We start from the raw sequence: 24,495 nt of genomic DNA on the forward strand, positions 1-24,495 counted from the left end.
ACTCTTCAAAAAACACATTGTGTTGTTTGTCCAAGTGCCTCTGTGCTTTCCCTGCTGAGTGCAGCAGCATACTTTACCCAAAAAGAAGTGTATATTAAATGAGTTCTATCTCTGACAAATGTAAGGATGTAGAGGCATATATCACTAGTGGGTAAAATAGATACTGCCTACAGGAGACCTCTGGAGAAAAGAGAACCACTTGTATGAATATCAAGAGCTCAGATGGAAAACCAGGTCTAGGCAAAGAAGGGAAAGCAGAAAGGTGGAAGGAGTATATAGAGGTTCTACACAATGGTGATTTACTTGAGGGCAATATTATGGAAATGAAGAGGACGTAGATGACGATGACTCGATGACTGTATGATGAATTTGACGGAACACTGACAAATGTAAGTCGAAACGAGGCCCCGGGAGTAGACAATATTCCATTAGAACTACTGGTAGCCCTGACAAAACTCTACCATCTGGTAAGCAAGATCTCAAATACCCTCAGACTTCAAGAAGAACATGTGAAGCAATACTCACCCTAAGACTTATCTTACAGGATAGATTAAGGAAATGGAAACCTACATTTCTAGCATTTGTAGGCTTAGAGGAAACTACTTACAATGTTGACTGGAACACTCTCTTTCAAATTTTGAAAGTGGCACAGGTAAAATACAGGGAGTGATGGGCCATCTACATTATGTACAGAAACCAGATGACAGTTATACGAGTTGAGGGGCATGAAAGAGAAGCAGTGGTCGGGTACGGAGTGAGACAGGGTTGTAGCCTATCCCCGATGTTATTCAATCTGTATATTGAGCAAGCAGTAAAGGAAGCAAAAGAAAAATTTGGAATAGGAATTAAAATCCAAGGAGGAGCAATAAAAACTTTGAAGTTTGCCGATGACATTGTAATTCTTTCAGAGACAGCAAAAGACCTGGAAGAGCAGTTGTGCAGAATAGACAGTGTCTTGAGAGGAGGATATAAGATGAACATCAACAAAAGTAAAAAGAGGATAATGGAATATAGTCAAATTAAATCAGGTGATGCTGAAGGAATTAGATTATGAAATCAGAGACTTAAAGAAGTAGATAAGTTGTGCTCTTTGGGGAGCAAAATAACTGATGATGGTCGAAGTCGACAGGATTAAAATGTAGACTGGCAATGGCAACAAAAGCATTTTTGAAGAAGAGAAATTTGTTAACATTGAGTATAGATTTAAGTGTCAGGAAGTCTTTTCTGGAAGTATTTGTATGTAGTTTAGCCATGTATGGAAGAGAAACATGGACAATAAATAGTTTCGACAAGAATAGAATAGAAGCTTTCAAAATGTGGTGCTACAGAAGAATGTTGAAAATTAAATGGGTAGATCATGTAACTAATAAGGAGGTACTAAACAGAATTGGAGAGAAGAGAAATGTTTGGCGCAACTTGACTAGAAGAAGGGATTGGTTGGTAGGACATGTTCCGAGGCATCAAGGGATCACCAATTTAGTACTGGAGGGCAGTGCGAAGGGTACAAATTGTAGGAGGAGACCAAGAGTTGAATACACTAAGTGGATTCAGAAGGATGTAGGTTGCAATAGTTACTTAGAGATGAAGAAGCTTGCACAGCATAGAGTAGCACGGAGAGCTGCATCAAACCAGTCTTTGAACTGAAGACCACAACAATAACATCTCTGAAACCACTCAGAATACCAGACGAAGGTTTTTGCTTCAGATGAGAAATCCTGTCATATCACTGAACACTGACCATTCCTCCCGGGACATCATACACAAGTAAGTGCCAAGTAAAATTGTGAGGGATGGTAAAGACCTGTCATGGTTTAACAGCCATGTCAGAAACTCACTTCAAAAATAGAATAGACTTTTCAAAAATGCCCAAATGCATGTAAGGACAGCCATGAATGAAGTGTTCAATGAAAGTGAAAGTAAAATTCCATCTACTAAACTGACAGAAAATGAATCACATCTATCTATTCCCTCTCTTAATGGCCATTGAGGCAGTGTAATTAAGGGTTACAGACTAAATTCCATAGCCAGAAACTGTTTCACTGAGGGTGATAGTACTACACTTACTCCTCTCAATTGCAGCACAAACAACAAAATGATATATGAAAATGACTGCAGAGCTGAAAATCAACTAAATTGACTCAACAACAGTAAAGGTGACAGGACCCAATGAAATAACTATACATCCTACATGGAGAATGTGAAAGAACTTGCTTAATACAGAAATTAAGTATTCCAAATGATTGGAAAAGTGTCCAGACCATTCATCTTTTCACAAATTCATCAAAAGTAAGTATAAAACTATAAGCATATATTGCTCCTGTCAATATGTTGCAAAATTTTGCAGTATACCTTATGCTCGCGTATTAAAGAAATTTTTGGAGACTGAAAATTTCCATTGTATGTCAACACAGATTCCACAAATAGTGATCTTCTGACGCCCAGTTTTCTCTGTTCATCCATGAGACCCAGAAGCCATTAGACACCAGTGCCCACGCTGATGCTATGTTTTTTGAATTTCAGAATCTTGTGTGGTTCAGCACCAAACAAAAAATGAGCACAGGGTATCAGACCTACTATGAGACTGGATTTGACAGTTTCTAAGAATCATGATGTTCTTAATGGAGAAAAACGTTCAGACTTAAAAGTAGCTTCAGGCATATCAGAAGGCATGTTACAGCACCATTACATAGGTATCTGCAAGGAAGAAGTGCAAAATCATACCAAAATCTTCAACTTGATTCTTAACATTTAACACTTGATACTGGTTATTAGCTATTGTGAGTTGTATTCCAAATTTAGCCATGGTATATAATGCATTGGTGAAATAATCTTCTCTGACAGCAACACCTGCATACCAAAAAATGGTAAGGTTGGATAAAAAATAGCACCAAATGGAAATGAAAAGAATTCACTTAGAATATAATGTTTGTGTCACTTTTTTTTTACTATCTGTCTATTCTCTTCACTGACGATGTGCATGAACCCACAGATCTTATTAATCTGTGTTTAAAGTCTTTTTACCAAACTTCGTTCACAAGGTGGTTAATTCAAATATAAGGCCTTTTACTTTTAAACTTTTATTTTTGTGAAGAGGACCATGTTAGTGAACAAAATGTAAGCTTTTATTAATTTACTTACTGACTAGCTTCCATTAACCAATGAGGCAGAGCAAGCTGAAAGAACAAAAGGTGAACATAGCGAGCTTAGTTTCATGGTGCCTTTTCCCGAAGCTAGCAGGTGGAGGGATAATAGCTAGAGAGAAGAATACTCTACTTTCTTGACCATGACACGCACCGCGATAGACAATGTCACCCTGTGTCCCAAAATAGTGTCATCAATTTCTCCTTATTGTGTAACCACTGTCACGTGGGTAGAGTATATTCGCGTAGTCGTCTGTCTTCTGTTTTTGTTTTGAACGGCCAAAGTCGGTTGGTCACAGCCAGTGTGCTCCCTGCCGCCGTTAGATAAGCAGCTGCCAGCAGCAAGTCGTATACTCCTAGATTAATTATTTGTTACATAGTTTAATTCATAATTTCTTTGCGTGTTTTTGTGTACTTGCATTGTTTAATTCATAAATTTCGGGCGTATTATAGTATTTGAGAGTTGTAGCATCGCACTTTATTACCTGACTGTAGCGCAGTCATTAGGTATTTGTACAGGTTAGTTCATACATTCTGTGCGTGTTTCCCTGGCGTTACCTAGGCACGGACTCGTGTTTCAGTAACTGTTGTTCAACATCAATTAGAATGGACAGGGACTGTAATTGCTGTGTTCGGATGAGGGCTGAGTTGGCATCCCTTTGCTCACAGCTTCAGGTGGCACTGACTTCGGTCATGCAGCTTGCGGCTGTTGCCAATGGGGAGCCGGACTTGGGTATCACGGGGATGTCAACCTCGTCCTGTCTGTCCCCAGATCGGTCTGTTGCTGTGGTTGCCCCAGTTGCTGCCTGCAGTGGGGCTGAGCCCTCGCCCATGGTTGATTGGGAGGTCGTTCCAAGGCGTGGCAGGCAGCGAATGACGTCCCCGGAGGCTGGTCAGAAAGCCTCCCCGGTGCGTCTGACAAACAGGTTTCAGGTACTGTCTCTGGCTGAACCAGATGCAGCTGCCTGCCCTGTTTCAGAGGATGATTCTCAGCCTTCAAGGTCCAGGCAATCGCAGAGGGTGGGCTTATTGGTAGTTGGGAGCTCGAATGTTAGACGCGTAATGGGGCCCTTTAGGGATATGGCGGCTAAGGAGGGGAAGAAATCCAGTGTGCTCTCTGTGTGCATTCCAGGTGGCGTCATTTCTGATGTGGAAAGGGTCCTTCCGGATGCCATGAAGAGCACAGGGTACAACCAGCTGCAGGTGGTGGCACATGTCGGCACTAATGACGTGTGTCGCTTTGGATGTGAGGAAATTCTCTCCGGATTCCAGCGGCTATCTGATTTGGTGAAGGCTACAGGTCTTGCTTACGAGATGAAGGCAGAGCTCACCATCTGCAGCATCGTTGACAGAACCGACTGCGGACCTTTGGTGCAGAGCCGGGCGGAAGGTCTGAATCAGAGGCTCAGATGGTTTTGCGACCGTGTTGGCTGCAGATTCCTTGACTTGCGCCATAGGGTGGTGGGGTTTCGGGTTCCGCTGAATAGGTCAGGAGTTCACTACACTCAGCTGGCGGCTACACGGGTAGCGGAGGCTGTGTGGCGTCGACTGGGCGGTTTTTTAGGTACGGGAAAGTATGGGATGGGCTGCCATCTCAAAGGGTGCACGGCAAATACAGGACGTGCTTGGATCAAGGAACAGTCGGAATTGTAGTTGTAAATTGTTGTAGTTGTGCTGGGAAAGTACTTGAGCTTCAAGCACTAATAGAAAGCACAGAAGCTGAAATTGTTATAGGTACAGAAAGCTGGCTAAAGCCTGAAATAAGTTTTGCAGATATTTTTACGAAGATAGATTGGACAGAATTCATGGTGGAGTGTTTGTGTCTGTGAGTAGTGAAGTCGAAGTAGATACTCTGTGCGAATTGGTATGGGTGGAGGTTATACTTAACAGCCGAACTAAGTTAATAACTGGCTCTCTCTACCAACCCCCAGACTCCGATGATATAGTTGCTGAACAGTTCAGCCTCATACGGTTATAGTTGGTGGGGACTTCAACCTTCCCTCAATATGTTGGCAAAAATACTTGTTCAAAACTGGTGGTAGGCAGAAAACATCTTCCGAGATTGTCCTAAATGCTTTCTCTGAAAATTATTTTGAGCAGTTAGCCCACGAACCCACGCAAATTGTAAATGTTTGTGAAAACACACTTGGCCTCTTAGCCACAAACAATCCAGAGCTAATAGAGAGCATCATGACTGATACAGGCATTAGTGATCACAATACTGTTTCTTCCAAATCCACCAGAGACAAACGCAAAATAATTTTATTTAAAAAAGCGGATAAAAAGTCACTAGAAGCCTTTCTAAGAGACAATCTCCATTTCTTCCAAACTGACTATGCAAATGTAGACGACATGTGGCTAAAATTCAAAGATATAGTAGCAACAGCAATTGAGAGATTCATACCTCATAAATCGGTAAGAGATGGAAATGATCCCCCATGGTACACAAAACAGGTCCGAACGCTGTTGCAGAGGCAACTGAAAAAGCATGCGAATTTCAGAAGAACGCAAAATCCCAAAGATTGGCTAAAATTTACAGACGCGCGAAATTTGCCACGGACTTCAATGTGAGACGCCTTTAATAGGTTCCACAACAAAACATTGTCTTGAAATTTGGTAGAACATCCGAATAAATTCTGGTCGTATGTAAAGTACACAATCGGCAAGACGCAGTCACTACCTTTGCTGCGCAGTGCTGATGGTACTGTTACCAACGACTGTGCCGCAAAAGCGGATTTATTGAACGTAGTTTTCCGAAATTCCTTCACCAGGGAAGACGAATGGAATATTCCAGAATTTGAAACATGAACAGCTGCTAGCATAAGCTTCTTAGAAGTAGATACCTCAGGGGTTGCGAAGCAACTCAAATCGCTTGATATGGGCAAGTCTTCAGGTCCAGATTGTATATAAATTAGGTTCCTTTTAGATTACACTGATACAATAGCTCCCTAATTAGCAATCATATACAACTGCTCGCTCACCGATAGATCTGTACCTACAGATTGGAAAATTGCGCAGGTCACACCAGTGTTTAAGAAGGGTAGTAAGAGTAATCCATCGAACTACAGACCTATATCATTGATGTCGGTTTGCAGTAGGGTTCTGGAGCATATACTGTATTCAAACATTATGACTCACCTTGAAGGGAACGATCTATTGATACGTAATCAGCATGGTTTCAGAAAACATCGTTCTTGTGCAACGCAGCTAGCTCTTTATTCGCACGAAGTAATGGCCGCTATCGACAGCGGATCTCAAGTTGATCCCAGATTTCTAGATTTCCGGAAAGCTTTTGATACCATTCCTCACAAGCGACTTCTAATCAAGCTGCGGGCCTACGGGGTTTCGTCTCAGCTGTGCGACTGGATTTGTGATTTCCTGTCAGGAAAGTCGCAGTTCATAATAATAGACAGCAAATCATTGAGCAAAACTGAAGTGATATCAGGTGTTCCCCAGGGAAGTGTCCTAGGACCTCTGCTGTTCCTGATATACAACTTCAGTTGGAAAGACCACATAGATAATATTGTGGGGAAGGCGAGCCAAAGGTTGCGTTTCATTGGCAGGACACTTAGAAGATGCAACAAGTCCACTAAAGTGACAGCTTACGCTACACTCGTTTGTCCTCTGTTAGAATACTGTTGCGCAGTGTGGGATCCTTACCGGGTGGGATTGACGGAGGACATCGAAAGGGTGCAAAAAAGGGCAGCCGTTTTGTATTATCACGTAATAGGGGAGAGTGTGTAGCAGATATGATACGCGAGTTGGGATGGAAGTCATTAAAGCAAAGACGTTTTTCGTCGCGGTGAGATCCATTTACGAAATTTCAGTCACCCACTTTCTCTTCCGAATGCGAAAATATTTTGTTGAGCCCAACCTACAAAGGTAGGAATGATCATCAAAATAAAATAAGAGAAATCAGAGCTTGAACAGAAAGGTTTAGGTGTCCGTTTTTCCTGTGCACTGTTCGGGAGTGGAATGGTAGAGAGGTTGTATGATTGTGGTTCAATGAACCCTCTGCCAAGCACTTATGTGAATTGCAGAGTAATCATGTAGATGTAGATGGAAAATGAAATTACGGGTGTGCTGCAAAAGATCATCCCATTAGCAGTAGATTTTAGACACAGTATTAAATGTTAAAAAATATGGAACAGAAATGAATGTGACAAATCGTCACGGGTGCTACACAAGTGACTGCGTAGACAGACAAATGTATAATTAACTCGGGGTTGCCAATACGAGTCACGTGTGCCAGGGCTCTGCTAATCACCACCCTAATCCTCTCACCTAGAAATGGAGCAAGCAAAGCAAACAGCTGAAGCTCACTGCAGTTTACTACTAATGAATGACAGCACTGCTTGTGAATTTGCTTTCTTTACAGGTCATATCTTCACAGTTTCTTGGTTAGCTGGGACCAATAGTCCACAACTTCCTGTGTGAGTTCACATACCAGCCAAGCCTGCATTTCCATATTTCTGTTTTCTGATGTAATTTTCAACAAAATTCAGATGACACTAACTCAATGAGAAAAATTCTCTCCTTTCTAACCATGATGGTTTGAGTTGTTGTAGGAGTAAATTTTGTACAAATACTTACAGCCCACAAGCCACTTGTGATGGTCTAGCTACAATACTTCAAAAGCCCAAAGCAATTTTTAATAACTGACTTTTTGGGTAGATCTATTTAGAAATATTCACTAAATGAACATTCACATGCTGCAATAACTTTTACAAAATTTTCTACTCTCCTTGTACTACCTCCTTTGGGTAGTTCTAAAGAACTGGAGATGCAACTATTGCTAAGATCTTTCACCAACGTCTGATAAGGGTAACCCAAGAGAAGCATTGACATGTGTATAATTAAAATTGCATTTCTTCCAGCAACTAACTGACGCAGTGCCATTCTTACAGGTATCCAAGGGTCCCCAGTTTGTAGTCTGCACCAGATTCCTAACGTGTCAGTTCTTCTTTCTTCTCCTCCTAGTCCCCATGCTAGTTTGTCCCAGCGTGGTTATGGCAGCTAAAGATAAGAAATTTCTCACCCATGATGTGATAATCATTTGTATTCTGCAACTGGACATCCTTCCTGTTCTTGCAACTGTCAATTACCCTAAAAGAGCAACACCATGTGCATTACCCATGTATAAACTTTGTTCTACCCATATTGTGAGCACCGTTGAGGGATATGTAAGGGACCACACCTGCAAGTTCCCCACAAGAGTGTTGATAACCACTAAAATGCCTTACACAATCTGGCCTGTGCACAGCACATACTGAGGATCCATTTAAAAACAAAATTAAAAACTTTTCTTGTAAATAAATGCCTATATTTACTGAAAGAATTCCAAGCTGTATATATTATGTATTTAAGTACACAGAAGCACCAAAGAAACTGGTATAGGCATTCATATTCAAATACAGAGATATGTAAACAGCCACAATACAGTGCTGTGGTCAGCTACACCTATATAAGGCAATAAGTGTCTGATGCAGTTGTTGCATCAGTTATTGCTGCTACAATAACAGGGTATCAAGATTTAAGTGAGTTTGAACATGGTGTTCTAATCAGTGCATGATTGATGGGACACAGCATCTCCGAGGTAGCAATGAAGTGGGGATTTTCCCCATACGACCATTTCGTGACTGTACCATGAATGTCAGGAATCTGGTAAAACATCAAATCTCCAAAATTTCTGCAGCCGGGGAAACATCCTACAACTATACGACCAATTGAAGAGAATCATTCAGTGTGACAGAAGTGCAACCATTCTGCAAATTGCGGCAGATTTCAATGCAGGGCCATCACAAAGTGTCTGTGTACAAACCATTCAATGAAACATCATTCACAAGAACTTTTGGAACCAAAGGTCCACTCATGTACCCTGCATGACTGCGTCACACAAAGCTTCATGCCTCGCCTGGGCCCATCAACATGGACATTGGACTGTTGATGACTGGAAACATGTTGCCTGGTCAGACGAGTCTCATTTCAAATTGTATTGAGCAGATGGATGTGCATGGGTATGGTGACAACCTCATGACTCCATGGACCCTACATGTCAGCAGGGGACTGTTCAAGCTAGTGGAGGCTCTGTAATGGTGGGGGGGGGGGGGGGGGGGAGGATGCAGTTGGAGTGGTATGGGACCTCTGATATGTCTAGATATAACTCTGACATGTAACATGTACATAAGCATCCTGTCTGATCACCTGCATCCATTCATGTTCATTGTCCATTCTGACGGACTTGGGCAATTCCAGAAGGACAATGCGACACTCTACTCATCCCGAATTGAAACAGAGTGGCTCCAAGAACACTCTTCTGCGTTTAAGCACTTTCACTGGCCACCAAACTCCCTGCAGGATTCATGGTGTCAATTTCCTTCAGCACTACTTTAGACATTAGTTGAAGGCACGCTACATCATGTTGTGGCACTTCTGCACATCTGCGGGGGCCCTACATGATATTAGGCACTTGTACCAATTTCTTTTGCTCTTCAGTGTAATTAATTAATTATGTTATTTATTAAATGTTTGTATACAAATATGATATTACTATACCTCTGTAATAGTATGCTGTTTGCAAAGACCATCATTTGATGACTACATGCAAAAAGGAATGTAAATAAAATAAAATAACCAATGACTGCTAGTACAGATCTGGTATGTGAATCCTGTCTGGGTTTGACGTGTCCCTCCATCTTGCAAGAAAATGTATTGCACATTGTATGGACATTCCATACCCTAGTACATAAATTTATAAAACTTTCTCACCATTTCTCCTCAGTCTCTTCTCAAGACTGTAACTGAATTGAGTCGTTTCCAACCTTTCTAATCCAAAGCAACACACCTACTAACTTTATCTCACAAATCTCTCTGCACTGTCCACATAATAGTAAACAAAATACTTCCTTACCTACTGCTTTCATCTATTTACACACAAGGTCTAAATTAAGTCTCAGACTTGCAAACACTCCAGCAAGCCTACGTAAACTGAGAATAAAAAGAGTAATAATAAAAATAAAACTGAAGCCACTGCCACTCTTACACAGAACATATGTGACAGCTGAACTTTACTATTTGTTGGTAAAGAAAGACTGTTTTAAACAAATTCATATGTTAAATCAATTTATAATTCTTCCAGTTAGTGATTAAAACACAAGTCACTGGCAACCAGGTACACAACCTGTTAAGTATTGAAATCAATTACAAATAATAACATCTCATTTGTGTAAATGCTATATGTTATCTATCAAACACTGCTCTTCTTACTATCTACATCTACAATAAGTAATGCACGACTCATAACATTTTTTGGCAAATACATCTCAAATCTTGCAAACACCAACAACTTTTGTGCAACTCAAATTTGTCAAAGCATATAACTTCTTGTGAGTGTAATATTTCACATCAATATACAGAAAGTTTCTTTGCTTACACTGCTTAAGGCAATATTAGTCTCGAACTGGAAATGTGACATGAGCTGTTAATTCTTCTGTCTCTGTCATAAAATGAGACATATTATTGATGCCTGTTACCAGACAGTTTTTAGACATCCACCATATTTCCACAGCTTCTGTCATGAACAATGGAGCTATGTACATACATATATGCCAACATCAACAGTAAGATATATCTTAAATACAGAGGTATCACTAAAAGCATTCACAATGTGCAAGTGTTTGGGGCCCTATACTAGCATAATGACAATATTCTGTTCATTAATGTGAAGAAATAGGTAACCAATTTCAGCAAATAGTTATTTGATTCAATAAATTTATAGCACAACAGCAGATATTTGTGTGTTTCATTATTAACAGATTTTTGTGCACAGACAAGCATGGTTTAGTAAACTGTTCAACATACAGTTCACTTCCATTTACCAAAAAAAAGATTCATCCTCCCTTTCAGCCAAGAACCTGTTTTCAGTAACCTCTTTCGAATCACTGTTATGTGGGCCTTCATTGACCAATTGTCTTATCTGTACCCTAATTCATTCAACTGTTTCCATAATTCATGTCACTCATTACTGTTTTTCTTGGCCATCTGTTCTCTTTCCTTCTGTTTCTGCTCCCCTATTTTGCTCTTCTTTTGGTTTTAGTTTTTCCTTACTCTAGTCATAATCATTACCATGAGAGTTTTGCCCATGCAATCAACTTACTTCCTTGAATATGAATTTGTAGGTCTTAACTTGGGATTCTTGCCAATTTACTGTGAATGTTCATCACTTTTTATTTGTTTCTTTGAGTAGTTCCCTGTGGTACAATGCATAAAGCTTGGAAGCCATTTTCTACTATCACTGTATTAATGCTTGTTCCATAGATCACGTGTATGTTATTTCTTAATGATATGGAATGTGTCAGTTTAACTTAGCTTTTTTTACACGATTTAATTTGTGTGTGTGGAGGGGGGGGGGGGGGCGGGGGAGGCAGCATAATTCATCCCTTTCTGTGCCAAAGTCAGATTTAACCCAGAAGAGTGAACATAAACCTTTCTTCTAGTGTTGTAGCTATGCACTTTGCTATTATTTTTGGATTGGGATGGGTTATTAATAACAAGCTTCATAAATGAATATGCATATTGCGAAGGCGCTGTGAATATCTCGAGTCCCTTAAATAAATGTCTGCAAGGTGATCTTGTGTGAGCTATAGTTATTATTTTGATTACATGCTTTTGTGGAATGAATACTTTTTTTTCCTTAATGATGAATTACCCCAAAATAAGATGCCATATGAAAGCAATGAATGAAAATAGGCATAGTAGGCTAATTTACTAATATGTTAACCACCAAAATTTGCAATAACCTTAATAGCAAAGTAGCTGAACCTTAACGTTTCAGCAGATCATCAATGTATTTCTTCCAATTCAATTTCTCATCACTGCACACATTCAGAAATTTTGAATATTCTGCCTTAGCAACAAACTCCTGCTCAAAGTCTATATTTATCAATGGTGTTCTGCCATTTACTGCACAAAACTGCATACACTGTGTTTTCTCAAAATTTAGTGAGATTCAATTTGCAGAGAACCATTTAATAATTTTCTGAAAGACATTATTCACAATTTCCTGAGCAAATTTTTGTTTGCTGGGTGCAATTAATATACTTTTATCATCAGCAAAAAGAACTAGCTTTCCATCTTCATGACTGGAGAGAATATATATTTTGAACATTAAGGGACCCAAGACTAAACTCTTGTAGGACATCATTCTTGATACCTCCCCAGTTAGAGGACTCTGCTGATTTTTACAGATTATCTGTACTGTTTATTTAAATTTTAAATATGAATTAAACTATTTGTGAACTGTCCCAGCCATACCATAATACTTATGATTATCTAGAAGAATTTCACAGTTCACACAGATAAAACCCTTTGAGAGGTCACAGAAAAATGCAGTGCATGATATTTGGTTATTCAATGGTAACATTATTTTTCACTGTACTTTCATGAGGCTCCTGTGATATACCAATATTATTTTTCACTGTATTTTTATGTGAATCTTGTGATATTTTAACATCTCTAGCACCGGACTGTCTGAGCTTCTCAGTAAGCTTAATTTCATTCAGCATTAAATCAGTGGACACTGATCTTAGCCCAAAAAAAGAGATATCCCATGAGTTTCAGTGCCCCCCCCCCCCCCCCCTAAATACTTTGCTATCATCCCAGCCAATTTGTTCTTCCCATTCCTACCGAGATGCAGGCCATGCCTTGAGAGTCCCACCTACCAATAGAATCAACAAGAACCAAACCTATGCCTGACAAAGTAGTCACCCGAAGCAGCTGATTTAACTCCATACTGACCCTCCTGACACAGCTGTTAAATTGGGGCCGATCATACTGCATGAAAGTAGAAACCAAGCCAACATTTGTATGCTTTGTTGTAGGTACTATTTTTTATCAGGTCACATTTAATACTTTAGCTCTGATCCCTATCAACACTGTTTCCTACTCCACTCACTATCACAACATGACCCTGCTTTGTAAAAAACCTTGCACAATGATCCTTCATCATCTATCACTTGGCTAAGACATGCACTGGGCTTTTAAACGCTTGTGAGCTGGTATCTGTCACCAAATTTTTCCTGCAAGATCTGGCTCACACCTCTTCCACGGCTACTACCTAACAACAGAACTTTCCTCTTACTTTCTACTTTTTTTTATTTTTTATTTATTTTATTTTTAAAGTTGGTTTCCTGGTGAAAGTCTGTTGAGTATTAACTACACTTACGTATACCTGAGCCTCTTCCTTATTAATCCGTTAATCCATATACCTCAGTTATGACATTATAAAAGAAAGTAAGGTGATCCCAATTCTGTCCAAGCCACATCAAAAGAAATTATAAGAAATTTTTCTTCGAACAAATATATGATGATAAATGCCATTTCACAGGGACTAGACTAGAAGGTCATGAATTCCTACATCCTAGTCAAATTCTGCTGTTCATGAAGGTGGTGGTGGTGGTGGTGACACTGAACAGAGAATTTACAGTGTCAAATTTATTTGCTATGACAGTTACTGTAACCCACCACTTGACTAATCTAACAGTCAGCAGGGGTGGAATGTCTAGCCAGCTGAGAAACGTTCTTGCTAAATGGAGGCTAAAACATAAATAACACATTTTTAAGAAAGATGGGACAATGTTGACTTGGAAAGGGGGGTGGGGAGAGGAGGGGCAGCTAGAAGGCCCTGGACCTCTTATGTGATGAGGGGCTCTCTTACCAAGTCCATCCCCCCACACACTGATTCAGAAGTGAGAAGACTGTAGGGAAAATACTAACATCAGCTACATCTAAAACGGAGGAAGCAAACAGGCAAGGTTTTTGTGGCTGAAAATACTGAATGCATGAAAAGTTAAAAGAATTTGTTACACATATAGATGTGGAGGGGGAAACTCACTGGAGACTCATCAATCCTCTTTTTGAGGTGAATCAACAACTGTAACTGTATGCTCTTTTTCCAAATAGATGTTTCTTCTTACATCTGCTATCATATTTGGTGTTCCTTTGTTTCTAAGAATGCTTTAATACTGCATAATGTCAACAGAAAACCTTGTTTAAAAATCTGTATTTTCCCAGAGGTTTTAGGTATATTTATCAAAAACATACGGTGCTTAGTACCTCCCAGTGGCAGGTCTACAACATTAATCAACTTGGGTTTCAAAAGTGGATAATGATTCAGCATTAATTATATTTCAGTTAGCCTCATTCCCACTAAACAGTCCCCTCTTCTGCTGGATAAAGGGATTTCCGATTCCAAAACCTATCTTTTCAATTCCTCTTTGTGTCTGTGTATATATCTGCTGTTTGGTAAATACTTTTTTTCTGTATACATTTATAGTAGAAGTTATTCAGTGAAATAATTGTCTTGTTCCCTTTTTCAAGTGACACTCACAGTCATCAATGTATGGTGTTCAGAAAACATACATCAGAAATCCTTTACTGATCAGTCACGTCATCTAATTGCAAACAGCACTCTACTCAACAACGTCCGAAAGTGACTGAAATTATTTCAAGCAACTATAGCTTTTTTTAAAAATTTACTATGTACAATTCTCAGTATTTTAACTTTCTTTATCGCATGCTTACTCTAATTCTTCATATTTATTTTGTGCTTATTTCTGATCTATACCATAACAATCTAATGACACACAAAATTAACAGTCAGTATCCAGTTTTCAATGCTTCAAGCCAGAATGTGGTTTAAATTCTTTTTTCTACATTAAAGTTTTTTGCATCCTTTCAACAAGGCTTAGAAATAGGTCAGCAAAAAAATTCAACGCCATTCTTTATGCATACTGTCTAAGAAGACACTTTACTGCACAGAGTATCCGCATAATGAAATTTATCTGTTACAGGTTTACAAACTTGCAAGAAGTTTCCAATGTGAGAACTACTTTAAAGCAGTTATGTGGCTTACTGGTATATCCTTTTGGAAGATCAGGTTCAGCAAAAGGATGCAGAAAATAAGGCGAAGAAAAATAAATAATATAGGGAACAAAATCAAATTATGGAAAGTCCAGGTTGGAATATCAAGAGCTACACAAAAGCACAATGAAGAGACTGTTACACACTAAGCTTATGGCCAACCCCTCTTTCATAAAAGGAAGAAAAAAACACACATTCACACAAATAAGCACACCTCACACAATTATGATCGCTATCTCTGACTGCTCCGACCAGAGATAGCTGTCATGTGTGTGCGATTTGTGCTTGCTTGTGCGAATGTGTGTGTGGACTTTTACCTTTCCTAAGAAGACTTTGGGCAAAACCTTAGTTTGTAGCAGTCTTTTTGTTCTGCCTATCTGCAACTCAATAAGTCATCTACACAATGAGGCAACCTACCCTTTTTATAATATTCTGAACATGCAGACTGCAGAAGTAGTCATAGATGTGAATCATGAAAGAACTCTCAAATAAGACATATTATCCACCTATAAAACATTCACAACATATGACAGCTATGTAAAATATTTCTGAACTTGTAACAGGATGGACTGAAAATGAACATACAAATAACGTAGTGCAATGCAAGTATGATGACATTGAAATCAACTTCTTGACTCTGCCTATTTAATGCTCAACGTATAGTCCTTAAGTTGTAGCCATAAATTATGGTGGTCAAGCTCAGACTCATTCTGCACATCTGATGTCATGGATTCTCTGAACACCCTGCTGTAAACATTGTAACCAACCTGAGCATTATACGTGATTGTAGCAAGTTATTTGGTAAATTTTTATTCCGCTGTAGCAAGTTGTCAAGACTGATGATGGTAGTGTATGAAAAATTGTACATTACTGAGCTAGAGATGTAATTTGCAAGATAATGCTTTCTTCAAGTGCAAAGCCCCTCTACGCGCATACTGCAATTGCCGATTGGAAATGCAACACTGCAATCCCTGTCTGTGCAATGGACTACAGTATGATCTAACAAGTTGAAACGAAATACTCTTTTCAAGCTGTTGCTGCAGCCACACACACTACTGACTGATTATCAGCAAGAGCAACAATGAAAATTACACCACATATAGCTCTTCAAGAGATCATTTCTACAATTAAGTCCAACGGTAATGTTGAATGTATTTATGAGGTTTACCTTTTTGATTACCTGCAGAATACTTGGTGGCCATCAATGTTCACATGTGTTCATCTATTGCTTCTCAGTTCAAGAATTTGGGAGTATGCATCAGCTATTATTCACATGTGGGTATGTAATTACCCTAAGCATTCTAAGGAAGCTTGTGTTGTTTCACACTTGTCAATGGAATACTATTCTGATCTGGCATATCTACACACATTGTGAAAAAGAAAAACAGATGAATGTTTTACATTTAAAATTAAGTGGTTGAAAGTCCACGTTCAACTGTGGGTCCACATACAACTAACGGATGGTCAACTATAATGTTGGAGTGTGGCAACAGCACACAACCTGCAATAGGGCCATACATGGCTAAATGCGGCTGTGATCATCAACTTTTTTTTTTTACTTTTTTCATACAAATAAATATATTTAGCATAGAGCAAGCAAATGACCAAATTGTGCAATTGAGGCCTTATCTGCACCTGTCAGAGCAGTAAAAACAAATGGGTGTGTTGGAAGAGCTTCTGGGAATCGTGCCAGATCTACCAATGGTACCTCAAGTACTATCCTTTTCTGTGCATCCCGTCCACTCTACAGGAAGCATGAGATCTAATGCTACTTTTCCAGTTGTTAGTGAGTAGTGCGCCAGTGACAGGACTAGGCACCTTGTACAGGGGAGACAGGTACGTGAGAGAAATCTTGAGTGTTCTACTAATACCACTAACCACCAAGTTCAAGGTGCTGCCTCCCATTGAAATTAAATCTGTGCCAGCAAGACTCACTTCATCTGTTGGTAAACCTCACAAAACACAGGTCCAATGAAACAGAAACTGCATGTGAGATTGTCTGTACAAGGCTCAGTATCAATGGTGGGCATAAAATTATATTACGATCCTTCTATCGACCACCAGGCTCATCTCCAGATGAATCTAAAAACATTAGTGAATACCAAAGATCACTAAATGTAAGTCCTCTAACCATACTGTCATCAATGGAGGAGACTTATCATCCATCAATCAACTGGGAAAATTATAGTTTTGTAAGTGGTTGGCATGACAAGACATCCTGTGAAACATTATTAAATGTGTTCTCAAAAAACTACCGACAACAGATTGTCGGCAACCAACTTATGATAGGAACACATTGGAGAACTGATTTTTTTTGGGGACACCCATGTAGAAACTAATATCAGTGACCATGAAGCAGCTGTAACAATAATGATTACCATAGTACAAATGGCAACTAAAACAAATAGAAGGATTTATATTTTCAGCAAAATATTAAGGAGACACTAGTGTAGTATCTCAATAAGAAACTCTAAACTATTAGCTCTGGCGAAGAGTATGTAAAAGAACTGCAGCTCAGCAGCTCAGATTGAAAGGATAGTTGACTATGCTCTTGATCAATCAGTTCACGATGGAGAGACCCACCATGACACACAGTTACCATAAAGAAACCTCTAAAGAAATAATGACAACTGCATAAAGGTGTAAAACACAGCATAGGACTATAAAAAGGAAGATACTAAATGAAATGTGTTTGGCTGCCCAGAGGGCAATGTGTGATGCGTTTAATGACTAGCATAGCAGAATATTATTGAACAACCTCTCACGAAATCCAAAGTCTGTTAACATTACCAAAACTATTGTCCAGATTCTCATGGATGAGATAGGGACAGAAATCAAGGGTAGCAATTCAGTTTTCAAATGGTCATTTATAAATGAAAATCCAGGGGTACTACCCCAGTTTAATTCTCATGCCACACCAAAGATTTGTGATATAGATACTAGTGTCAATAGTGTTGAGAAACAGCTGAATTTGCTACAATCTAACAAAGCTCCATGGCCTGACGGAATCCCTACCAGATCCTATGCTGAATTTGCACCCAAGTTAAATCATCATTTAATTATAATTTATTGGAGATCTCTCTAACAAACAAATTTGTACAATAATTGGAAGAAATGCATCACACCTGTCATCAACAAGGGTGCCAGAAGTGACCCACACAACTGCCATCCAATATCCCCGACATCCATTTGTTGTAAAATCTTAGAACATATTCTGAGCCAAACATAATGAGGTATCTCAAATAGAATGACTTCTTCCATGGCAACCAGCATGGATTCCAAAAACATCGAGCATTTGAAACGCAACTTGCACTCTTCTCACACAACATGCGGAAAACCATGGATCCAGGCAGTCAGATGCAGTATTTCTTGAGTTTCATGGAGCATACCACACCAACATTTATTAACAAAAGCATGCTCATATGGGAAGTGTGTTGGGGTCCTAGTTGTTGATGATGTATATTAATGACCTTGCAGACAATATTACTAGTACAGACTTTTTGCAGATGATGCAGTTATCCATGTTGAAGTAATATCTGAGAAAACCTGCACAAATAACCAGTCAGCTCTTGATAAGATTGCAACATGGTGTTAAGATTGGCAACATGCTTTAAATGTTCAAAATGTATAACTGTGTACTTCAAAAAGAAAATTATCCTACGCCCATAGTACCAATGTGTCACTAATGGAATGAGTCTACTCTTACAATTGCTTGGGCATAACACTTTGTAGGGATATCATGTGGAATGATCACATAGGCTTACTCTCTGGTAAAACAGTTGGCAGACTGTGGTTCGTTGGTAGAAAAAAGGGAAATGTAGTCAATCTAGAACAGAGATTGCTTACAAATCACTCGCACAACCCAACCTACAGTACTGTTTAAGTATATGGCACCCTTATGTAACATTACAGGACATATTGGGACATATTGAAGTATTCGATACTGTAGACTTTTAGGGGATGTCGATACAGATATGCAAAATGTAAAGGGAAACTTTGGTGATGTTTAAATATTGTACTGTGTCAATATTAGGACATATTGCACAGAAAGAACAAAAATAGAATTAATGTAAATATATATTAGTGTTAGTAACCTATTTTCATTCAATTTTGTAATTATATTTCATTTTGTAAAAGAAAGACTCACTGTTTGCTGTAGCTCTGATTAATTGTATAAATTATCAGTTTTGAGCTAAATTATTTCGTATAATATGGACAAGATACTTTTAAAAACTCACCAGCTAAAGAGAAAGTCTGTAAATGAACGTTTAATGCACACTTCTGGAACTTTATATGGAGAAATTCTATATTATGATCGCAAAAATACGAAGACTTGTGAAAACTGTTTCATAACCTAATTTCGAAAGACGATTTGTATCAAGAAATATTGCTAAAAAGATTTATTTACGTTTTGAAACACGATTTAAATCATTTTACATATAAATAGTTGTTCTAAATCACTCAAGAAATATCCAGAATCAAATGTCAAGATATTTCTGGAAACATCGGTACAAATCTGGTGAAGGTTATCCAGAAGCTGGTAGAAAAATGTTATAAAATCTATTTGGAAATTATGCTTGTAAGAATTTATATGTACTGATCCTTTTACTTACTTTAATCTGTACTAAAATTCTGTAATGTCTAATTTACTTTTAAGTCATGAATTGCTATTGTATTGTAAACGAAACATTGTCAAAGACTCTCATTGTTTGGAAAGATATTAAGACACCTAGGAGTTGTCAGTTGCCAGTTCGGATATGCAGTGCGGTTAGCTCAGAGAGGCAGTTGTTGAGTCTGTGAAGTTTGTCAGTTCTGTTTTGTAAATAAACGTCTGTAATGAAGAATTAATTGTTGTCGTCAATATGAACTCAAGACCTTTTGCACGAAGCAGACACCTCCTAATGCAACGTTTTAATTTGGTTGAGGAAGCTGGGATCACTATAAGTGCAAACAAATTGAAGTGGAACGTTTTAATTTGGTGTTGAGGAGCTGAAATGTTATACTTACCAAGTAGAAGTGACAGGAGTTATTGAATGTATACAGAGAATGACAACACAAATGATCAGAAGTTTGTCTGACCTATGGTAGTGTCTCATGGAGATGCTGAAGATACTAAACTGGCAAACACTTTAAAACAGATGCAAAATATCCAGAAGAAGCCTACAAAATTTCAAGGCTCAACTTTAAAAGATGACATTATCCACTGGTTTCCTATACTATCAATTCCTTAAAACCTCAGTTTATCTAGAATATCATGATTCACATAGTCAAATGCCTAAGACTGGTCACAGAAAATACCAGCTGGTATTATTTTGTTATTTAATGCTAGTAAAATTTGGTGTGTATGTGAAAAATGGCAGTCACAGTTAAGAAACTCTTCTGAAATCCAAACTGTGATTTCCTGAGGATATTGTTGTTGCTCAGGTGGGTTATTACTCAGGAATAAATGACCTTCTCAAAAAATTTTGAAAACATCGGTACTGGAACAGGTCAGTAGTTGTGGTCCTCTCTCATCACCTTATTGAAGGTATTTTTACAAAGGCATATATCCATACCTCTGGGAAGATGCCCTGAAATAGTGATGCACTACATATTTCAGGAAACTCTGTGATTATTGTATGGGAACAAATCTATAGTACTCTTGTTAGCAAACCTATGTGAGCTTTTATTTTTGAGAGAATATATCATTTTCTTAATTTTGGAAGGCGAATTTTAACAAACACAGTATTCTTAGTAAAAATCAGTTGAGACTTCAAAATGATATTTTAATTTAACAGGCCATTCTCACATTTGTTAACCTCCTAGAACCCATAAACAATAAAATGTCACCAGGTGGAATCTTGTGATCTATATCGTCCTGTCACATGTATGTGACCACCACTTATGTTCGACGTTAACAAGCAATAACCACTCACAGACAGCAGGTGGCAGCACTAGCAGTGGAGGGTATATAAAGTGTGTTGGGGATGCAGAAAATAGTGCAAGAGTTGTCAATGCAGAAACAGATGGATTTATCTGACGTACAAAAGGGCATGACTGTGGGCTTTTGGGCCAGTAGTGGAAGCATTTCTGAAACAGCTATGTTTGTAAAGTATTTGCATGACACCATGTTAACAGTATATTGTGCACAGCAAAATGGCGCTATCCACAACCAGCACCAAGGCAACTATGGTGTACCATGGGCCAAAGAAGAAAAGGGTGAATGACGGCTGCGAAGATGTGTACAGGTGAGCAGATGTGCAACTGTTGAGCAACTTATCACCCAGATGAACCAAGGGGCTACCAACAGTGTCTCCTTAATGATCGTTCAGTGAACGTTGCTGCATATGGGCCGCTGCAGCAGGTGCCTGGTTCAAGCACCCATGCTGACTACTGTTCATTGGTGACGAAGGTTGGAATTTGCATGCTAGTACCACAACTGCATGTTCAATGAGTAATGACAGGTAGCTTTTCAAATGAGCTATGTTTTATGCTCTATTGGGCAGATGATCATTGGTACGTGTCAGGAAATGTCTGATAGCAAACAATCGTTTGAGCATTATGGTCTGCGAAAGTTACTGTGGCATTAGGCTCTTCACGCTGCAAATCCTCAACCACGAAACCTAGTGCAGCAAGTGACAGCACTGAAACTGTCATGGCTCCACACTCTTGTTGGTATCTTCCTGAACATCACTTTCTTTCTTTCCGCATGTTGTGCTTTGGTCTGCACAGCAAAAAGGTGATTATTCAGGCTTTTGGCAGGTGTCACATTAATATGACTGAAGTGTGTATCTAAAACATTCAATGGTATAGAGAAGGCATGGCCAACCTTTGGTGACCAGTAGGCCAGATTCACATACATACTTCAGCCTCATCACATTACACAACAGCAGCACTCCTAGTGCTTAAACTGAAAGCTATAGCTTCCATGATGTTAATGTTTATGGAGTAACACACTGGTATGAATGTTAAAACAACTGTATTTAAGAAATTTCGCTGCAAAATTCTGAAGCACCATTAGCAAATAAACAATGTTCATGCAACATACATAAATGTAAACAACTGAAGAAGGGATGCCAGGCATCTTGAAATGTCAACTTGGAAAAATAAATGCCTGTAAAAACAACTGCTTGCAGCTAATTTATTATACTCCCCCCCCCCCCCCCTCCCCCTTTCCACACATTTCTTTAGATAACAAAATTCTTTCTACTTAGGAATACTGGACACTATGGCTTACTATTGCTTAAATGGTAAAGCAAGGACGTGGCTCGAGCCACACATAGATGACAAAGTATACAGCAGCTTTGAGTAATTCCATAATGGCTAACTGCCTGCTCTGAGTGGGGCACACTGAAAAGTGGGACACCATAGGGCTCAGTGCTTGATCCCGTACTACTGTTAATCTTTAACAATGTCCTGCAACAATATATGAGCTGAAAAACACACTTTACCCTATTTGCTGACAACACAACCAATATTATCAATTAAGTACCCAACTGCAATCTTGAGAACACCGCTACCACTATATTCAAAGAAGTTCTAGAACAGTTCATTTCTAATGGTCCATCCCTCAATGTTAACAAGACTCAGTTCATTTGGTTTCTCACAGCACAAACAGCTAGCTGTTGAAGTAAAATGTGGTAAAAAATAATAAGAGCTGAGTCTCCCACTTTTCTGGCATTACACATTAACAACAAACTAAACTGGTCAGTTCACATCCCTGACCTATGAAAAATTCTGAATTCAGCAGCATTTGCCATTTGCTCGATTGCATCATATGACAACATATTCTAAAAAAAACAGTCACAAGTAAATAAAATCATTATGGCACACAAGAAGATCATTAGAATTATGAGTAGAGTCCATTATGGACACTTTTGGAGAAATTTACTCAAACAGTTGGGGATTCTCACCATGCCTAGGTCAGTACATTTTTCCCCACTTATGTGCTTTGTCAACAAGAACAGTAAAATTTACAAAATAAATACATCAAAATCATGATACAAGAAGTAAAGATGATGTTCACAAAGATATATAAAAAAATCTCAGTTTGGCACAGAAAGCAGTATACTACTCAGGCCCAAACATATACAAATACAATCATGTTAAACCAGACTTAAAATTTTATATTTTGGATAGCTTTATTCATTTTTACATTAATCTTTTGACAGTGTGTAATATTTTGAGAATTTGTTTAACTTTAAGCATTACCACATGAACTTAGTATGTAGCACTGGAATTGCACTTGTGGACAGAACCATTTCTACAGTGTGTCTCCAAGTCTTTGAAACAAAATCTTGGGGTGATGGATCAAGTCATGGGGAAAAATTTTGTTTGGTAGCCCTTCCAGGGGTATTAGGCATCTTTTATAGTTGATTATACCCCCGAGAGGTGGCAGAGTAAAAATCTCACGGCGTTTGGGGTGCTCTACAAAAAATCAAATCCTCCCTAAATAACAGTTGACACATTGTATCAGTGCAAGAAGCAGACTCACGTGAAATGAAGTTGAAAAAAGGTGAGCCACAGGGATCCATAATAATGCCTCTATTGTTCTTAATGTTTGTTAATGACACAGTCACCAATGGGCATATCTTGCAGTTCACAGAGGATACAATTTGGTTCTCAAATGGGGAGAATGTAGTTCACGCTGTTCAACAAGCAGAAGTTCTATTCGGCATAAGATGAAAATTAATGAAGAGAAAACTCAAGAAAACTCAGAGGTTCATATGCAACTTCAGTTTTTCATTTATACCAAGTGAACCTGGACACAGCACACAAAACATCTATGTTCCAAGCTAACGGGTTCTATGCCTCTTGAGGAAATTCAAATGGGTAATATCCGAATAGTGCCTATTATCAGTATACTATGCTATGTTCCACAGCCACATCAGCTCTGTATATTATTGTGGCACCATTCTGCATGCTGCAAGAGCGTGCTTATATTGCAAACAAAAATAATGAGTGTCATTACCTCAAACAAAAAAACTGATCACTGTAAACCTTTTTTTTCCAAATTGGGAGTTTTGACTGTTTAAAGACAATATAGCCTATTTACAGTTGCCTTGTTCTGACACTGACAAGTATAAGCCCCACAGAAAGAAAAATGAAGTTCATAATCAACACGGCACTCACTATGTCTACCTGAACTGCAACTCAGTGGCAGTAAAAACAGCAGCAATTATGCTATTTTACCACACTGTGTTCTAATATTACTGCAATACAGTGCTTAACCTCATGTTCTATACTAGTTTACACTGCAATACAGTATTTGTTTTATTGTAGTAATATTGTAAACTTAATGGTCCGACCAGCAATGGGTGGTGAATGACACAGAAATGGTAATAGATATGCATGTGTGCAGTAGGAGTAATTAGATAGTAACACTGTGTGTGGGGCAGTGGGGTTACAAGAACTGCACCCCCTAAAAATATTCAGTGCCGAGGTGCCATGACCAAAT

General features: G+C 38.7%; 1 protein-coding gene across 4 annotated transcripts in view; it reads right to left on the reverse strand.

Moving 5' to 3' along the window:
• The window catches only part of LOC126329815 (stimulator of interferon genes protein homolog), a 372,973-nt gene that overhangs the window by 346,958 nt on the left and 1,520 nt on the right, over positions 1 to 24,495 (reverse strand). The gene's annotated exons all lie outside the window — the stretch shown is intronic.

Source organism: Schistocerca gregaria, chromosome 2 (assembly GCF_023897955.1).
Source record: "Schistocerca gregaria isolate iqSchGreg1 chromosome 2, iqSchGreg1.2, whole genome shotgun sequence".
NCBI classification, from domain to species: Eukaryota; Metazoa; Arthropoda; class Insecta; order Orthoptera; family Acrididae; genus Schistocerca; species Schistocerca gregaria.